The following is a 17,812-nucleotide window of genomic DNA, read 5'->3' on the forward strand; positions in this document are numbered from 1 at the left end:
CTCTCTCTCTCTCTCTCTCTCTCTCTCTGGCTTCTCTGCGCTCTCTTGTGGACTCTCTTAAGGCACTTTGGATAAAAGCCTCCGCGAGAAATGGCAGATTTCATGTCTCTTATCTGTCTTTCTGTGGGCAGGTAGTAAAGTATCTGAGGGAAACGGATGAGCAGGGTAAGTATTTCTGGAAGAGAGGGGGAAAAGAGGCGCTGTTTCAGCCACCGAATCAAAAGTGGTGTTCCTCCTTTGTGGTTTAATCAGAGGAGCAGACACTTTCCTCCTTCCAGTCTCCTCTTCTTCTGGTCCCTTCATCGTTCTGTAGCCTAAAAAAGGGAGGAGATACTGCTCCCCCTGTTCCTCCTCCCCATCTCCTCATTCCTCTTCATCGGGTTGGTGGACGACCCAGAAGAAGCGGCTGAAGGCTTCGCGCTCTCCCCTCCTCTCCCTTTTCTCCCAGCGCTACGAGAAGGATTTCCAAAAGTCATTTCAAGTAGACTTTTTTTGTGATTTTGGCAGCAAAGCACATTCCGGGATTGTGTCCAGGAAAGAAAAAAGGTTGGTTTAACACTCTGACCTGTAAGGGACACATTCCTGGAGAGGAAGAAAAGTAAGAAAAGGGGGAGAGCAAAGAGGAGACAGCAGAGAGAAATGGAGAACACGCGCAAGCTATTATTTCCAAAAAGGTCTTTTAGGGAAAATTAGGGGAAAGCGGAAGCCTGTTCCTGAATTACTGCGCTGTAAGTAATCGACCGCTGATTGAGTATGGACTCATTGTTTTTATGAGCTGATAGATTGGCTGACTGACTTCTGGAGATTTTTAACGGACAAACTTTGAGCTGTTGGAGTGGATGTGAGGAGAAAGGTGAACGGTGCACTGCAGCTTGATTCTCATGCCTCTCCAGCAGCCCCTCTGATTCTACTTATTGATGAATCGATATACTGACGATATCAACCCACAAAGCTGGAACCTGCAGATTATTACTTGGTCATTAAGGACACATTTCCTGTCATTCCCTTCAGCTGTCTTGCAAGCAGTGAAACTTGGAATGAACCTTATATAAAGGAATTATACATGACTTTTAGAGAGATCATAAATCATAAAATATTAAGTACCTCAACATTTCTGTGGGCACACATTGACTGCTGCAGGCGCGTTAAATCCCCTGTAGAAATATTATAGGGACAGAGAAAAACCTCCACAAAGTGCAACAAGGACGAACATAAAGGCGTCATTTCTACTACAGCGCCACAGTATGAATATTGTAAGAATTTAATAGAGATTATTTGAGTGCCAGCGCTTCTCGGGATTCCAGTTTGGAGATTGGAAGTTATTTTTGGCTGCGCAAAGTAGAGCGACTCTTCCACACCATTGCCCGGACAGAGTCAGAGAAAAGACTGAACACAGAGGTCTGTACCTGCTTTTTCTTTGTCTTCCATCCCGTCCTGGAAGAAAGGAGCGGGATACACGGAGGGCGGAGGAAAGGAAAGGAAAGCTAGAGAGAAAGAGAGAGGGAGAGCGGGGGAGATGCCTAACTGCGGTTAATTGGGGGAGACTTTATCCTACCAACATCTCGGAGAAAGAAGGAGAGAAGAGGAAAAGGGATTTTATTCCTTTTTATAGCCAGAGAGGCTGTCTGAGGGTCTACATCTCATTTTTTGGGGGCAGAGGAGAGAAGAAAACAACCTTCTTCGGCTGTTTATTTACGCTTATATCGTCCCGTCACTTTGGAGAGGAGAAAAGAAAAGAGAGCCAGTGCTGGGATTATTTTTTTTAACCTTTGTGTCTGGTCAAGATTCCGTTATCTGCTTGGATTCAGGATTAGTTCCTCTGAAACACCAGGTAAGAGGATGTCACGCTCCGATTTAACGCCTATGTGCGCGTAATGAGTGCGGGTGATGAGTTTACTTCTCGTGCTGAGTGTGTGCGTGTGTGTGCGCGCTGGCCAAGTGTACGAGATAGCGAGGGCGCGAGTCACAGAGAGAGAAAGAACGAGAGAGCAGGGAGTGCGCCTGATCCTCGCGTGTGTGTGTGTTTGTCAGAGGTGAGAGACTCAGGTGAAGAAGAGCATTTTTACGCGCGAGGAAAGGGGGAGAGAACACGGGTGTCGTTTATTTAGGACGTGCGTCCATTCGTTAGTTACAATCGTTTTGATTGGATACAAATTCAGGCTTTGACTCTTTGATTGGACAGTTTTGGTTTTTAAACTCACTGCAAGGCCAACAGGCTGCCTGCTATTCATGCATCAGCGTACACGTGGGCGGATAAAATAACACGAGTGTGCTAAAAGCTGGACATCGCGGGTGAATCGCATTTCCTCCAGGGAAGCTCAGGGACTCTCAGCCAGAGTTGTAGTACGATATAAAGAGTCGGCATCCAAGCAGGAAATATTGTTCATTCTGAACTCACATCCGTGTCTCTAAGGTTGCAGAGGACTCAGCGGTCTCTTTGCGGGCGTTATTCTGCGTCGCTTGTCTCCTTCTTTGCTATTCCTTCCCACCTCAGTCTTGTTGCACACGCGCTTGTCATTTGTGTCCTTTTCTTTGTATGTTTGCGTGACCTGGCAGTTTGTCTCGCTCTGGTCCCTTTGGGGTCATTTTTTATGTCTTATGATCTTTACGTTTTGCATCTTATTGTGTCTCTCTGGTTATTTCACTTCTTTAGCAGCTCCAGTACTTATTTCTGAAGTCTTAGTTTATTTACCTTCTGCTCATGTATACTCATCATATGCTCTTAACAAATACAGGCATTAAAACAAACAAACAAACAAAAAAATACTGGATATGCTCCAAAATGTCTCCTCGGCTGCGTGGGACGATGCATCTTTGGGTGAAAGAGTGTCGTTTAGGTTCCACTGTATAATTTTCCCATTTGTTCAAGTCTTCCCAAACACAGATGACCGTTTGTCTGAGTGCTTTACAAACAAGCAGGTGCTCTCTCACTCCCCATTCCCTCTCTCTCTCTCTCTGTGAGGATGAACAGAGAGAGACTGTGTGCGTGTGCGTGTGTAAGTGTATGTAAAAAAGATGTGTAGTGCCAGAAGGCAGTGGCAGAAAGTGTGAGTTTATAGTTTTAACACTTTGTGTGAGAGGAAAAAGGAAGAACAGACGTGTATTCAAATTGTGCATGTGAGCAGGATACACACACACACACACACACACACACACACACACACACGTGCGTGCGTGCACACACGGGGTGGGATGTTGGGAGCTTAATTATATTGGGCGTTTAGCAATAAGGTGCGCATCAATCGTCAGAATGGACGGAGGCCGTGCACCCACCAGAAACTGCAGGTGTGTGCGCGCTGATTTATTGTGTGAAGCTGATGTCATATAGATCTGATCAGCAGGTAGATGAACCGGCGGCAGGACGACTCTGTCACACTGACCAGCATCAGCCATCTATTACAAAGATGGAGAAGGGGGTGGGAGTAATTTACAGCAGAGGCGCAGAGATGGGAGATTGAAGGTACTGGAGAAACATCGGGGCAACAGAAGAGCAGTGGTGAGAATGTTCAGATCCATTACAGCGATGTGTCAGAACAGTCCTGCAAGCGAAGCTGTCAAAGTAAAAGAACTCATTACGCAGTAAATGGCCCTCGTGATTATTAATGTTAGTAATGTTATTGAGACTTTTCTCTTGTGATATTTTAGATTATTTGAGCCGTGTAACCCTCAAACTGTTCCAGCTGCAACAACAACTAACCTGTCCCTGCACACCTTCACTCTGTTTGTGTGTTGGTGTGGAGCCTCTGACACATTAAGTGGTATTCCAAACCATCTTGCATAAAGTGGATGTAACTTGGCCTTAATAGATCCATCCAATGGTAGCAGAATAAATGCTGATTGGAGTATTATGTTTCCATCAGAGAAAGGTGAAAACATAATAAAAAGTCCCATATTTTCCATCTCACTCAACGCCTGACTGTGCTCAGTCTAGTTGGCCTGTCGTAGAAAATACCCTTAAAAAGTTGGAAGTGTGTAGACATGCCCAAAGCTGGAAGGTATTTATAAAGATTTTCATCACATGTAAATTTTCCGTCTGAATAAAACATTCCCACATTTGGCAACAGCTTCACAGCTGTAAAGCCGAACGACCGTGGGCTATATGGATTAGAAAGACTTGGGAGAATTTTCAAAAGCATCATGTATCCTTATCCTCATCAGCAGGTCACAGCCCGATTAGAGAAACTTTCTGCTTTGTTTTCATCTCACCATAACTGCAAACTCGAGATACTGGAGAAAATATAAGTCAGAAATGGATTTATTTGAACCTGTTGAGTCCAATTAAACTGCAACTTTACCAAGTTTGACACCAAACAATGCTGGATACATTTGAAATATGTAAATGTTGAACCACACACTTCTATGTACATGCGTAAAAATGATCAAGATACCTGAAAAGTGCACTTTTCTGCGACTCTTCAGTCAGTGCGTTTAGCTGCCCTCAGATTCTGGAGACAGCAATGAGAGAAAACTTAGACACAGAAAAGAGAAAAAAAGGATGAAACTAAAGATCAGTAGCAAGAAGTACAACGCGCTCACAGCAGGCAGAACCACGGAAAGTTGGAAGAGGAGCAGAAAAGAGGGGCGATGAGGAAGAAGGGGAGAGGAGGAGTATAGCGCAGAGGGAATTGCTGCTGTTTCTTCCATTATAATTGTTTCGAGGCAAAGCTAATTCAGTTCAGCACCTGTTATATATTGAATCCTTGTTAAAACGATGCAATATACTGTACAAACTGAAAAAAGACTTTTAACGTCAACATTGAGCTATAATAGCTCTGCACTTACAAAAAAAGAGAAATTTTGCCATAAGGGACAAAATGATTTGCAAAAGAGCTGAGGAGGAAGGAGACTCGTACAAGGAGGGAAGAGGAGATAAAGTGAAATAAGAAGAGAGAACAGATTTAAAGACATGAAGCAAGAAGAGAAGAGAGAGAGAGAGTCATAAATTGTGGAGGGGATGATGAGGTACGAAGAGATGCTGGAAATATATGGGAGGAGGAAGATTGGCTGGAACGACAGCGGGATGAATGAGAGCGAGTGTGAGACAGATATACAGGGGATGATGTTGAGGACACTATTCTATGCTATACATTTATGCATTATCTTCTCAGATTTAAGTTGGAAAAGATGTGGATTTCAAACTTCACAACTTCTTTCCAGGTACTTTCCTGAACAGCAGTGAGGAAGGATTTCCTTTAAGACAAAGACAGACTCGCCTGTGTTACTTACCATCGCTTTAGGCCTGTTGTCCCACTGTGAAGCATTAGATTCTCTAACACAAACAAAAGTCACCTCAAGCTATTGCTGTGGGAGCACTACAGTGCAAAAATGAAAACTCACAACATGCGTTGAAGGTTAAGACATTTTTTATACTAGAATATCCACTTTATTTTAATATTTGTACACACCTGATGATTCCATGCCTGTTTTTATGTCTGTGTTTAAGCATTAACCCGGGGACGTGGAAACATTTATTGTCTGATTTAAAACTGGAAAACGTGATCTTTCCCCAACCTTAAGCAAAGGTCTTGTGCTGCCTGAACCTACATGTGAACCCAGCCTTGGGTGTGAGCTGAGCAGTTTGAAGCCGCTCACAAGTGTTACCTCTGCAATTACACAACATTTAAAGATAACTTGGAAAGCCACTATATAGAAATGCCTTTTATTTGTACAGGCAAGCTTGGTATACAGCATATTGTATATGCTGGATTTATTACATCTTAATCAGGCAGTTTCAAATAAGTAAAATTCTCCTTTATGAGGGAGACTCGAGAACAAGAAACAAAACATTTTAGGACAGTTTGGAGTCCTTACCATTTGTATGTGTAGACTACATCAAGCCACTTCTAGCAAGCTTTGTATGTACAAATGAAATATGTAAAGTTAGGGTTTTACTGGATCTTGAATTTCATTTTCAAGATTTAAATGGGAGATGCAATGCTTTAGAAGCTTAAGCAGAGACGTTTTATATATGAATACTGTTAGAGTTCTTCTTGACTGTAAAGCCTGTTCATATAGAGAACTGTGGGGGTTTTGTGCACAATGCAGGGCAACCTTCATAACTCAGTCATTCTCTACACAAAGCCTAGCTTAAGTTTACAATATAAATGTTAAATGAAAGTCTGCTGCATATATACTTCTAAGACATTGTGTGTGCTGGTCAGCTTTAATTGCAGGAAAGGCACAGGCACATATGCAGGATACCATGAACCCACTCTTTTCTGTATTCAGAACTAGTGTGGGATTAGGGAGCGCTAGCTGAATGGTGTTTAAATGAGAATGAGTGTGAGCCAGGGCCTTGGCTGGGGTGGGTGAGCTGGACCTACTGCTGCGGACGACGTTTCCAGTGTGAAGAATGAAATTTAGATTTCAGCAATTAAAAGTTGATGTTTATTCATGTGTAACATGTACGCAATGACAAACTCTTCTAATCCAGAAAGGTCCCAGTACAAGAACCAGGCTATATCAGTTACTAATATGCAACTAACTGAAAAGGCTGTGACTTGAACAGGTATAGCATTGTAGCATATAGCATAGTATAGAAGCTTCTTGGAGGTAGGAAGGTTTAGAAACTTCTGAAAAACACTTGTTATCAGGTTGATTAATCAGGTTGCAAACTCGTCGTTTAGATCTCACCTTTCATGGGAACGCAGCTACACCTACGAATGTTCACTTTTGACCTTAAAGTTGTGAATTTAGGATGCTCAACCTCTTCAGGGGGAAATTAAAAATCAGTCAAAGACTTAAAGGGTTCATCTAAAATCAAATTATTTGTTTAACTCTTCTTTCTCTTTACCCGCTTCACGGAGTTTGATTTATTTGGAGCTCTGCTCTTCTCCGCTCTGGATTTGTCTCTTGTGTTTTACATCGAACCCTCTGATCAGTCGTATGCCGCATGGCATGTGCGATATTATTATGACTTGTGTATTGCAACATTTCAAAGAGCAGCTTTGATCAAAGTATTGTCATACAATGTGGGAATCCTTATTCTTCAGTGAAAATCCGGCATAATTTAATCTCATGCAAGATAAAATGATCAAGGAGCCTATTTTGTGTCATATGAAAGAACTCGTTCAGTGGCAAGAAGCAGTTATACATCAGACTCGTGGTTAATTCTTTATTGAATATATGAAAAACATTAGAACACTTTTTTGCGATAAAAGAAGTGGAAACTCCCATGTAGCATGTGTATACTTGCATATTCTGTGTATTGCAGTTCTACTTAAAAATAGCTCACCTTTTCTGAGTTTTTGTAATGTTTTTTCAGAGACAGCCATTTTGTCTAAATAAAAATGCTTTTGGATTGTATTACAAGAAAACTCAGGGTGTTTAATCTGCAGTGGTCAGCTCCACTGCCTGAATGATCAGACTTAGGCTACGTTCACTCTGCAGGTCTTAATGCTCAATTCCAATTTTTTTGATCAAATCCAATTTTTTTGTCTGCTCGTTCACACTACAAATAAAATGTGACAGCAAACGCGCTCTAGTGTGAACGCTCCAAGCGGCCGCATGCACAAAAGACGACGTCACACACAACGTGCTCTGTTTAGACTCAGAGCAAACAGTATTGTTTGACTGAAGGCCTTAATATAAAGACTTGTTTCGGACTTTACATTTCCCAATTTTGCTTTAAGTTATAAAGTTATTTTGTTATTTACAATTTGGCCTAATAATGATCCTTATTGCTGTTTTAGAGAGGAGCGGTGTTTCAAAAGATAGTTGGAGATTTCTGTCAGAATCTGTAGATTATACAGTACAAATAAAATGTTCACGTTTCTCCAACGTTGTCTTCCCAACAGTTTCACTGGATGTCCAGGAAGCGTCCGTGATGTCTTCTCCGGCGCAGATAATTGGCGTCTGTCTTGTGTCAGTGACATAAAAGACGGATTTAATGCGACATGACCATTCAAACAGCAGTCGCTTTCTAAAACATCAGATATGTATCAGATTCAGTACCACATACGAAAGTGACCCAGATCGGATTTGAAAATATCGGATTTGTGCTGTTCACACTGTCATACCATGATCGGATATGGGTCGCATAGGGTCAGAAAAGATGCGCTTTCGCCTGCAGTGTGAATGTAGCCTAAAAGAACATTTCAACATATGAGTTACATTTTTCTGCTTTATAAAAAGAGTGATTAAAAATTTCAGGGTAACCGAAATTAAGGGTTTACAGATTTGAGTAATATTCTATTTGCAGAAATGTTAGACAAGGACATCAATGCTACTCTCATATGTCTAAATATAAAGCTTTAAAAATGTAAAATGTTTCTGTGTCTTTACTCTGGCCTGGCATGTTAGCCAACTCTACAGTGATGAGCGGGTAGAAGAGAGAGACACTGCTGTAATTTTGCTGTTGCTAGTTCATACAAATCATACATCATACATCATACAAATCAAACAGCTAAATAAAACTGATAGACTAGAATAGTTCTTCAAAAGTTCAAACTGTGGGTGTGTATTTATGCTAGCCTAGTTTGCTAGCCAGCAATCTTTAGTGCTTGGACCAGCTCTTCAGTGAGACGTAGGAGAAACATCTCATCTCAGACTGCACAAGTAAAAACCAACTTACATAGCACCACCGAGTTTCTGCCATAGTCCCCTACTCTAAAGTCTATTTGCATGTAACCTATGTAAACCCAGTTTCTAATGAGCTACCACAGAGCCCATCCTTACAGCAGGAATGATGATGCATTTCTGCAAACCGAGTTATCAGTAAAATCTGCTTCAGAAACAGGAACGTCACAGCTTCAGGATTATTACACCCATCCCCAGAGATGGAAGGCGCTAAGTATTAAAGTATTAAAGAGGACTCCAGCTACATAGCACATGGTCTATTCTCATTTCTTTTCTTAGGAAAACACCTACAGAGCATCAGAGCTAAGACTAGCCACCTCAAAGTTTTTACCCCCAGGCAGGAGCATTTTACATAACCCATCCTTTCTCTATATATCTATGTATCCCAGCAATTGTTTTTACCTACTTCTGCTGCTGTAGCTCATCTGCCTCCAGGTTTAACAGTGCATACCTCGACTGGTTACTTAGTAGTTATTTGAGTTACTTTTAGATCAAAACAGTCTGGCCATTCTTATCTAACCTCTGACATCAACTCAGAGAACTGCTGCTCTCTGGATATTCTCTGTTTTTCTCTGTAAACCCTAGAAATGGTTGTGGAGCAACCAGCCACATTCAAATTTGCCTATTTTTTCTTTCTTCCCAAACGTAATGCTCGGGTTGAGCTTCAGCAGGCCACTTTGACCATGTTAACATGACTAAATGCATTGGGTTGCTGCCATGTGATTGGCTGATTAGACATTTGCTTTAACAAGTTTTTTAAGCAAAGTTAAGTTTAATTCTGAAAATTTCAGCAAATGTTTTAAAGAAGTAAAAAACTCTTCCTGTATCAGAGAAATATCTAATAGCCAGCATATCCATCTGACTCTGAAGTACTTTCATACCATACCAAAGTACTATCCCAGAACAACATGGTCATAGCCTTGGGCAGGCCAGAAACCAGCAAGCACTGGTCATTTGAAATATCCCTGTTTCAGCGCACAGCTTGATAGAAATCGACAACAGCTTGACAGCTGTTTTAATCCTACTCATGGTGCTAATGGCTAATTGTTAGTCTTCCCACTGTGTTTATTAGACCATTTTTTTAAGTTCGAACACACTGTTTCAGAGAAATTATTGGAGTGGGTAGATTTCAAGTGTGGATCCAGGCAAGCGCTGGCAAACTACTCTACACTTCTGCTGTATTTAAGATGTAACAATTTGCTGCTCATCAGGCCTTTTAGTTCATTAGACATATTTTTGTCACATTTGTCTTTAAATAATAAATGTGCAATATCAATTTAAACCTACTTTATGTGTTTCCTCATTAATTTGTAAATTTATACAGCGAGGTCCTCCAAAATCTAATCAGATCATTTCTCCACCCGTGGTGTAACTTTAAGATATCATGCGCACAGAATCACAGATGCCAGCATGATGCATGATGGGTCACTTCCCATGTGCCACGCGAGGAGGGTTTGGGTGAGGTTAAATTGAACTTCTCCTCATTCCGGCTTTCAGAGAGGAGTCAACCTCTGCCCATAGGGACAAACTGCAAAACATTCAGACTAAGCTCTCAAAGCGGCCACCTCTAGCACTACATCCACTTCTGCTACTATGAATAATAGTAAAGCACATTGTTATGAAACTATTATGTTGCCGGCAGGTCATTTCACATGTCTCTGGAGGTCAGCCTCAGCTCAGACTGGCGCCCCACAGTTGATAAAGATTCGGTGACTCAGAGTCTTACTCATCATCGACAGGGTGGGGGCCTGCTGACGTGAAGGTTTAAATCAAGATGATCCAGTTGAATGTTGGTGTGCTCTACGTGATGACCTCAAAGTGCTGTTGAAGTGAGAGCGCTGACTTTCACTAACTAACCTCAGCAGAAAGACTGACATAGATATTTGTGGGGCAACGTACGTTCTGTCCATCAGGGTTAGAAAGCAGAAATACCATTTGCTGGTGTAGAAAGTTGAGTGTTTCCAGAAAGTACACACAGTTATTAACTCTCTTTGTGGAAGACATTTTGGTCACCGGCCTCTTTCTGGCACGGAGTCACTTGATAAAAGAGGCATTATGCTTTAATGAGACTGGATCCCAGAGTGAGACTGCATTTTTCTTCTTTGTCCTAAGTGGAGAAAAAAAGTTGAAGACACCTTGGCACCAGAGCAACAGCAGAGTATTTTATTTTGCTGCTGGGCTGTTTCACGTTACATTTGTTCTGGTAGAAGATAAACGACATCCTGCATTTAAACCCCTCTGTCTAAACAAGCAATAGACTTTAACCGTAAATGATCAGTATAAAGGAGATTTAGTTGTCACAATGAGTACCGTATAAGTTTTCCATTTTTTTGTGTGTGTACGTGTTGACGAGTTTATAGTTAAGCCTTAAATGTACGAATCCCAAGCAAGCAGCAAGTGCTTTAGAAATCATGAAATAAATGTAGGGAATTCCAAGAAATTCCATGTATGGCTTAAAGGCATTTACTCTAAAGAACTGGGACACAAATGATTGTTTTTATTCACGTTACATCATTCCCTGTCTCCAAGAAATAGGGATATGGTTAAATAGGGTTTCTGTAGAAATAGAAAGTGTGCGTGTGTGTGTTCACTTCATGAATTTCTAATGTTTCTCTTCTGTGTAAATGAAAAGAGATCCATTGGGGTAAAACAGAGCTGATTACACAAAACCCTAATCTGTAATAATAATTAATTCGATGTTTGTTTGCTGTGTGTGCGTGTGTGTTCGCTGAATGATGGTGATGATGTTGGTGGGCTTGTAGTGGTAAAGCATCCAGAGGTAAATCTGCTGAACCTCAGTGCTAGCCGGTCTGGGTTGTAGACGCCCCTCCCTACAAATAAAGCCACAGGTTTTGGCTGAATAGTCAAAAACACGACATCCTTCTTAAACACAGTCTTGACCTTATAGCAAATGTCAGTGAAAGAACTAAAGGAGAATTCATTAGGAGTTAGGAAACGACAATCACAACGGAATCTAACCGCACTTAGATAATCTGTCCTGTAGAAGTGGATAACCATGTCAGAAGTATTTAATGAAAGAATAAAAACTGTTAGTGAAATTATTGCTCACCCACCTGTTTAGTTATATTTTCTCCCAACATTTTGATGGGAGCCAGATATTTTCTTTTTTAAAGCCTGAACCATGAAAAAATTGCCAAAAAAGAAGTTTTTATTGAACCTTCTGACAATTTTTTTATTCTTAAACATGTGTGATTTAGAATTTATTTAGATTTTTCAGGGAGACTAAAAATCACACTGATGATGTAGAAGTCTCTAAAAGTCATGTATTGAATATGATATGCTTGGTTTTAAAGGGTGAAGGCTTTCAGCACTCATGATGATGATGATAGTGCGTAATATCGTTTTCCAACAAACAGGCACATTGTCATAAACCTAATTAATCCAGAGTGGGCGCAAGATTACTCCTGAAGACAGTGGCCAGGATGGACATCGGCATTCTACCCAGTCACTTTTTATGTATGTTGCTAGAGTACATAGTACACCTCATAAGTTACTTTTAGTTATAGATCACAAATAGCTCTTTCAAACTGTGTATGATTATCTGATATTTCTACATGTACATTTTCATTAGGTCTTTGTCCTTCTCCACCACTGCTCTCATTTCCACACCATCCTCCTCAAACCTCATCTCCTGAAATGAAGTCAGGGCTCTAACACATGAAAACGTGCATAAACATGCCTATTTATTTACAACTATGTCGCACATGACTGACAACACATCAGTTAAACAGCAACAACAGCTGGTTACAAGCTAATGTTAGGCTTGAAAGTTCTAAAAATCCCCTGTCAAATGACATTCTCACATCATGAGAGCTGTTTTTGCTGTGTGTCCCACAGTGTTAGATAAATTTCGAAGATGATTTTATTAATGACAGCTAACAGCAGCTATCAGCACCAAAGTTTTACAGCCTCCTGTAAACTCCTCCTACTCCTAGAGAGTAAATAGAAGGGGACGCCCAGTATGCACAATTATTAGGCAAAAGAGTATTTTGGCCATATCATCATTTTTATGCATATTTTCCAACTTCAAGCTGTATAAACTTGAGTGCTTATTGGATTTAAGCATATCAGGTGATGTGTATTTGCCTGATGAATGAGGGTGTGGCCTAAGGAGATGAACACTCTATATATACTCTCTTCCTCAGGCAAAATGTTATTGAAAAGAAGGGTTTGCTATATTGGTCACTGATGTCAGAAATGTTAATATGTACATTATGAGTATTTTTATTATTCTCATTTTCACAGATGAAAATAAACTAGTGAGATGGGAAAATGTTTGTTTTTTCAGTTTGTTGCATAAAACTTCTGCACATTAATAGTTGCCTAATAATTGTACTCATATATATATTCTCTTAAGAAAGACAAAACCTCACTTTTACTTTCCTAAACATTCAGGTTTAGGTTCTTTAACATTTTGGATTGACCGAGAACGCTGGAGTTGTTCAATAATAAAAAATAATCCTCAAAAATACAACTTGATTAGTATTTTTGAGGATTACACTGTGTGCACAAATAATTGTGCACACAGTGTATGGACACCCAAGTTAAACAGCAGACTGGGAGCCTACAGTCACTACAGGGGAACGGCAGCCAGAGCTGTTTGTCCTACTGGAGCCACCATAGCTAGGACTGAATCGGGAGGGGTAAACAGAATTTAGTTGACCACAGTCTACAATCTACTGACATATAGTGGTGATTTTACTCAGTAATTTATCATTTATGATGATGTGCACAAGTTATCTTATGATGATCATTTAATTTCATGGCCAGTAATATGGTGCACTGCTCTGATTTATAGCATTACCTCCTTTCACCAAGCATGATCTATTGTATACTGTATGCTATAGGAGGTAATTTGCATTTAAATTCAATTAGATTCAAACAGCCCTTATCAAGGCTGCCTCTCAGATAATTCTGGGTCAATTCACTTACTTCGTAAGGAAGGTAAATATCACTGAGGTGTTGATCAAATATGACAATCTTACCAGAACCATAGTAAAAGTGAGCTCCACTCAATAACAAATGGTTGGTGCGATGCACGCCACCATCACAGCATTCACAAAAGCATTATACAGAGAGCTGAAGATTGAAAAGGTGTTAAAAAACAAGGACATTCGGCACTGGTAAATTTATCTTGTGAGTTAAATGCGTTTGGCTAATTTGGTAGTTTATAAGGTCAATGATCTGCATTGATTTTATAATTGATTTTATAATTAATTTTATTGTGCAATAAGATGACCTAACCCAATCCTTTTTTGTACATTTAAATGCCTGCACATTTGTTAAAATTAGTGACAGCTTTCTGTATAACTGTATTTGAGTGAGCTGACTGCCATAATAAACAGATGAACTATATTAAAAGGAAAACACATCACTTTTATGAAGATCACTTTGAAGACTGGAGGTTATGTTGACACAATTCTACAAGTGTTCACTGCTGCTTTTCTCACCCTCCTACCTCTGCTCTATTTTATCTTTGCTGTCAGCATCATCTTCTCCCCCTCAGTCAGTATTTCTACCATTCACTTGCCTGCACCCTGGTACGTGCAAAATCTCTGAGTTCAGCTGAATCTGAATGCTGTATAGGGTTTGTAAATGCTGCATATGTAAGTGAAATAATATTAAAAATATAAAGGATAGGAAATGGAACTATTTCATAGCCCTTTCATCCCTTTATGTGTTATTTAATTTGCCTTATCATCTAGACCCTCACTCCTCCTCCTCCTCCTTCTTCTCACTGTGACTCTCCAGTTCAGCCTTCAGCACATCTACTAGTGTGTGTAGCCTCCCCTTAGATGACTTAACATGGTCTGACAGGCCAATCCCTATGGATTCTGATCAAATAGAGGAATAGTGTACACAGCAGCAACAGTGCAACTCCAGCCTGCTAAAGCAGCAGCCATAATATGGCAAAGATCAGCGTCGTGCAGAACTGATTCGACATGTTTATCTGCTGATTCTACTTTGTTGCACATGCAATTTTAAAGGCTGTTATTAGGCTCATGGCATCTGTTTGAGCACACTGCAGAGCTTTTCTTGGTCTCCAGTCAATTACTGTACTTTACATATTTTACCTGTGCTTCAGATGTTTGACACTGCTGTCATTCATGTTCCAACAATTTGCAGAATTCATTGGTGCCTGAGCTTTTATGCAGAAAGTGTAATTGCTCAACTGGTGTGTTAAGCTTAATGCAGCTGTAAGTGAATGGTGCAGTCAAAGGTGTCCGGGCATAGGAGAGCTCCAACTTGTTGATATAGCTACTACTGCATACGGCTCTGTGAGATGAAATATAGGAAAATGTGTTATTTTAAGAATTTAAAGAAGATCTCATCCTTTCCCAAATTCTTAGCCTTAACCTTATCATTCCCCTACTACTACTGCTTCTATAAGTAAAATCACATAGTTTTGTGATAATGTAAAAAATAGAAATAAATACAGTGCTTGCTGGACATGTACAGCAAACACAGACAGTTAAAAATAACTTAGCCAAAAATAATATGAAAAAATGTTAAAAAAAAAAAAAGTAAAATATTGAAAAGTTACAAAATAGCTTACAATGTAGCAAATCAATGTTGCCTTGTAATTTGTTACAGTGGCTCGTTGTGCAGTCATTTACATATTTGCCCATCAAGCAAAATGTCTCTGGTTAGATTCCTTTGCATCAGGAAGGACGCAAAAGAATCAAAGTGGTTTCTTTTTTCTTTTTTTTTTCTTTTTTACCAAACTAACTTTGAAATATCATTTATATATAATGTTTTACTGCCCTAGAAAAGACATCCATCTGTGCTTCTAGCATCAGAATAAATCACTGCAGATGCTGGCTGCACAGTCCTGTGTTTTCTGGACTAACTTGAGGGCTTTTTAAAAGTGTGCTGAAGTAATACAGCCTTGGGATGAACTCTTCCCAGTGACTAATGCTGTCATGTAGTGGGAGAGTGGAGGTGATTGAATTGTGAAAGTGTCTCAAACCAAATTTATTTGAAAGTGGATTTTCTCACTGTGAGCTTTTCTATAATTTTATGTAAAATGTTGTAAAATGGGCTAAAATGTGCAGCACCACAGATGTGGGCTCTGCTTCCTCGTGAGTGAAGGACAGTAAGTTATCTGAGTTTTTACGCCCAGGTTTCACTGGTTGGAATACAAAGCCAACCCCGTTTTAGAATCTGACATGAATCATGTTTTCTAAAGAAACCACTGTACATTCAAAAATCCCAAATGAAGACGGGCCTCTAGTGTTCTTATCTTTCAGCAGCTGAACTGGTTGCTTTAAGCATGATGGGCTGCACAACTTCAGCAGTCTTCTCATCCTGCACCAACAGCGGTTTTCATGTGCTGATAATGATGATCACCTGGATTGAACCGGGCTAAGTTAGCATGTGAACCTTAGACAAGGTTAAATATATACTTCTTAGCAGTTTCAAACGAAAGTGTCAAGGCCTGGCTGTGATCAAAGAGAGCTACAACTAAATTTAAATCAACAGGGATTATAGATGTCACAGCCAGTTTGAAAAGCTTCAAATCAACAGTGGAGCAATTGAAGCTAACAGGCACGACACAGTCACAGCCTGCTAAGTGCCAGCGTTGGTACATTTACTTATTCAGAAATCAAGACCCACATTTAACTTTATCATTGCATTTGGATGCAGGTTCTCAGCGTTTTATTTGATTTTTTATTTAGTTTAGACAGCTTATTTACATATTAGCTACTGTAAATATATAGAAAATCTTTAAAATTCCTACATATTTTATCCTCACAACGATTCACAAGATGTTCAGTAGAGTACTAGCCTGAGTATAAATGTGTACGAGTGCATGCAGACTTTAAAACGACAGGTTAACCTTGCTGTCCTCTGGGACTCTTGGTTTTCATTCCTCTCAGCTTACCAGAAAATAGAAACGGAGTATGTGCACCAGCAAAAATAACAAACAATGGATGCTTCTTCCATCCCCAAGTGTCCTGCTCTTGAGCTCTCTTTTCTTTCCCTCCCTCGCACTTTCCTTCTTCTCACCCTCCATTTATCTCCGTCAGCCTCTCTTCATAGCAGCCATGGCTTTATTAATGGAGAGAAGGAGGGAGACGCAACACATTTCTAGTTTCACTTGGCTAGATTGCAGACTATCAGAAGGATTTATGAGTGTTATGGTTTTAGACAACTTCAAAAAATATGGATCTCTGAATTTAAGTTTAGGTAGAAGCAGCTGCAACTGGCAGTCTGGAGGGAGATACGATTTGAAAAAAGCTGCTTGGCCACACTGTGTTGACTGCAGCTGGAACATTATAATGCTAAGCTGCACCTCCTCCTTGGCCAGTGGGTCCACACTGGCATGAGCTCTGGTGAGTCAGACGGTCTGAATGAAGCTATACAGTTCAAATTGTCTCTTTTTATGCCAAGAGCTGCTCTTTGTCTTTTTCGTTTTGTTTTTTGGTAGATTCGGATTTTTTGGGTTAACATTTCTCAGATCAGATTATAGAATTGAATGTACGCCTCGTACCATGCAAAATGCGATTAAAGGGCTTTTAAAACAAACAGTCTTTTAAAGCTAATACAGTCAACATTTAGGTTTCCAGCAGGCAGGAAACTGACTGAATTTCTTGGTCTGATAACTTCATCCATTAAGAACCACAGTCGACTCACAGAAAGGAGCATGTCACACATGGCCTTTATGTAAGGTTTACATGGGTAAAAGCTCCACTTTCCTCCCACAGTGCAGACAAGAAGATTTGGTTAGTAAACGATGTAGGTGGTATAGCCCTGTGAGCAGTATGCAGTAGGACAGCCTGTAGTCACCAGCATCCCTGCAAAAGATAAGCAAGTGTAGGTTGTAGCACACTAATGCAGAAATGCGCTGCCATAAATTTGACTAATCTTTCTAAAAGTTCTCAGTATTGTGAGAAGATCTTTATTAATGAGGTCATGTTGTGGGTGGTGTAGTTGGCTGCATTATACCAAAATTCCTGTGTGCTGACACAGAGGACAAAATGTTGAAATGTATTAATATGATGCCATCAGAAACTAGGAAGAAAAGTAGAACTTTTTATGCTATCTGTATAAAAAGAGGGACGTTTTCTGAAAGTGATTATGTTGGATAACAATAAAAATAATAAGAAACAATAAATAAACAATGAATACTGTGTTGAAGGCCAGACTAACCAAATTAATGTTCAGAATCTGGTTGAAAAATGGCCTGGCCTGTATTTATATAGCGCTTTAC

At 40.1% G+C, this 17,812-nt stretch overlaps 1 protein-coding gene across 4 annotated transcripts in view; it reads left to right on the top strand.

The window, feature by feature from the left end:
* The first annotated feature begins 566 nt into the window (after window positions 1-566).
* The window catches only part of il1rapl2 (interleukin 1 receptor accessory protein-like 2), a 479,888-nt gene continuing 462,642 nt past the window's right edge, over window positions 567-17,812 (top strand). For all 4 annotated transcript variants that reach the window (XM_013913212.1, XM_005719422.1, XM_005719421.1 and 1 more), the window contains exon 1: window positions 567-1,831. The gene's annotated coding sequence lies outside the window, so the exon portion shown is untranslated. The remainder of the gene's footprint in view (window positions 1,832-17,812) is intronic.

Source organism: Pundamilia nyererei, unplaced genomic scaffold (assembly GCF_000239375.1).
Source record: "Pundamilia nyererei isolate P.nyererei 1_Seehausen unplaced genomic scaffold, PunNye1.0 scaffold00001, whole genome shotgun sequence".
Lineage (NCBI taxonomy): Eukaryota > Metazoa > Chordata > Actinopteri > Cichliformes > Cichlidae > Pundamilia > Pundamilia nyererei.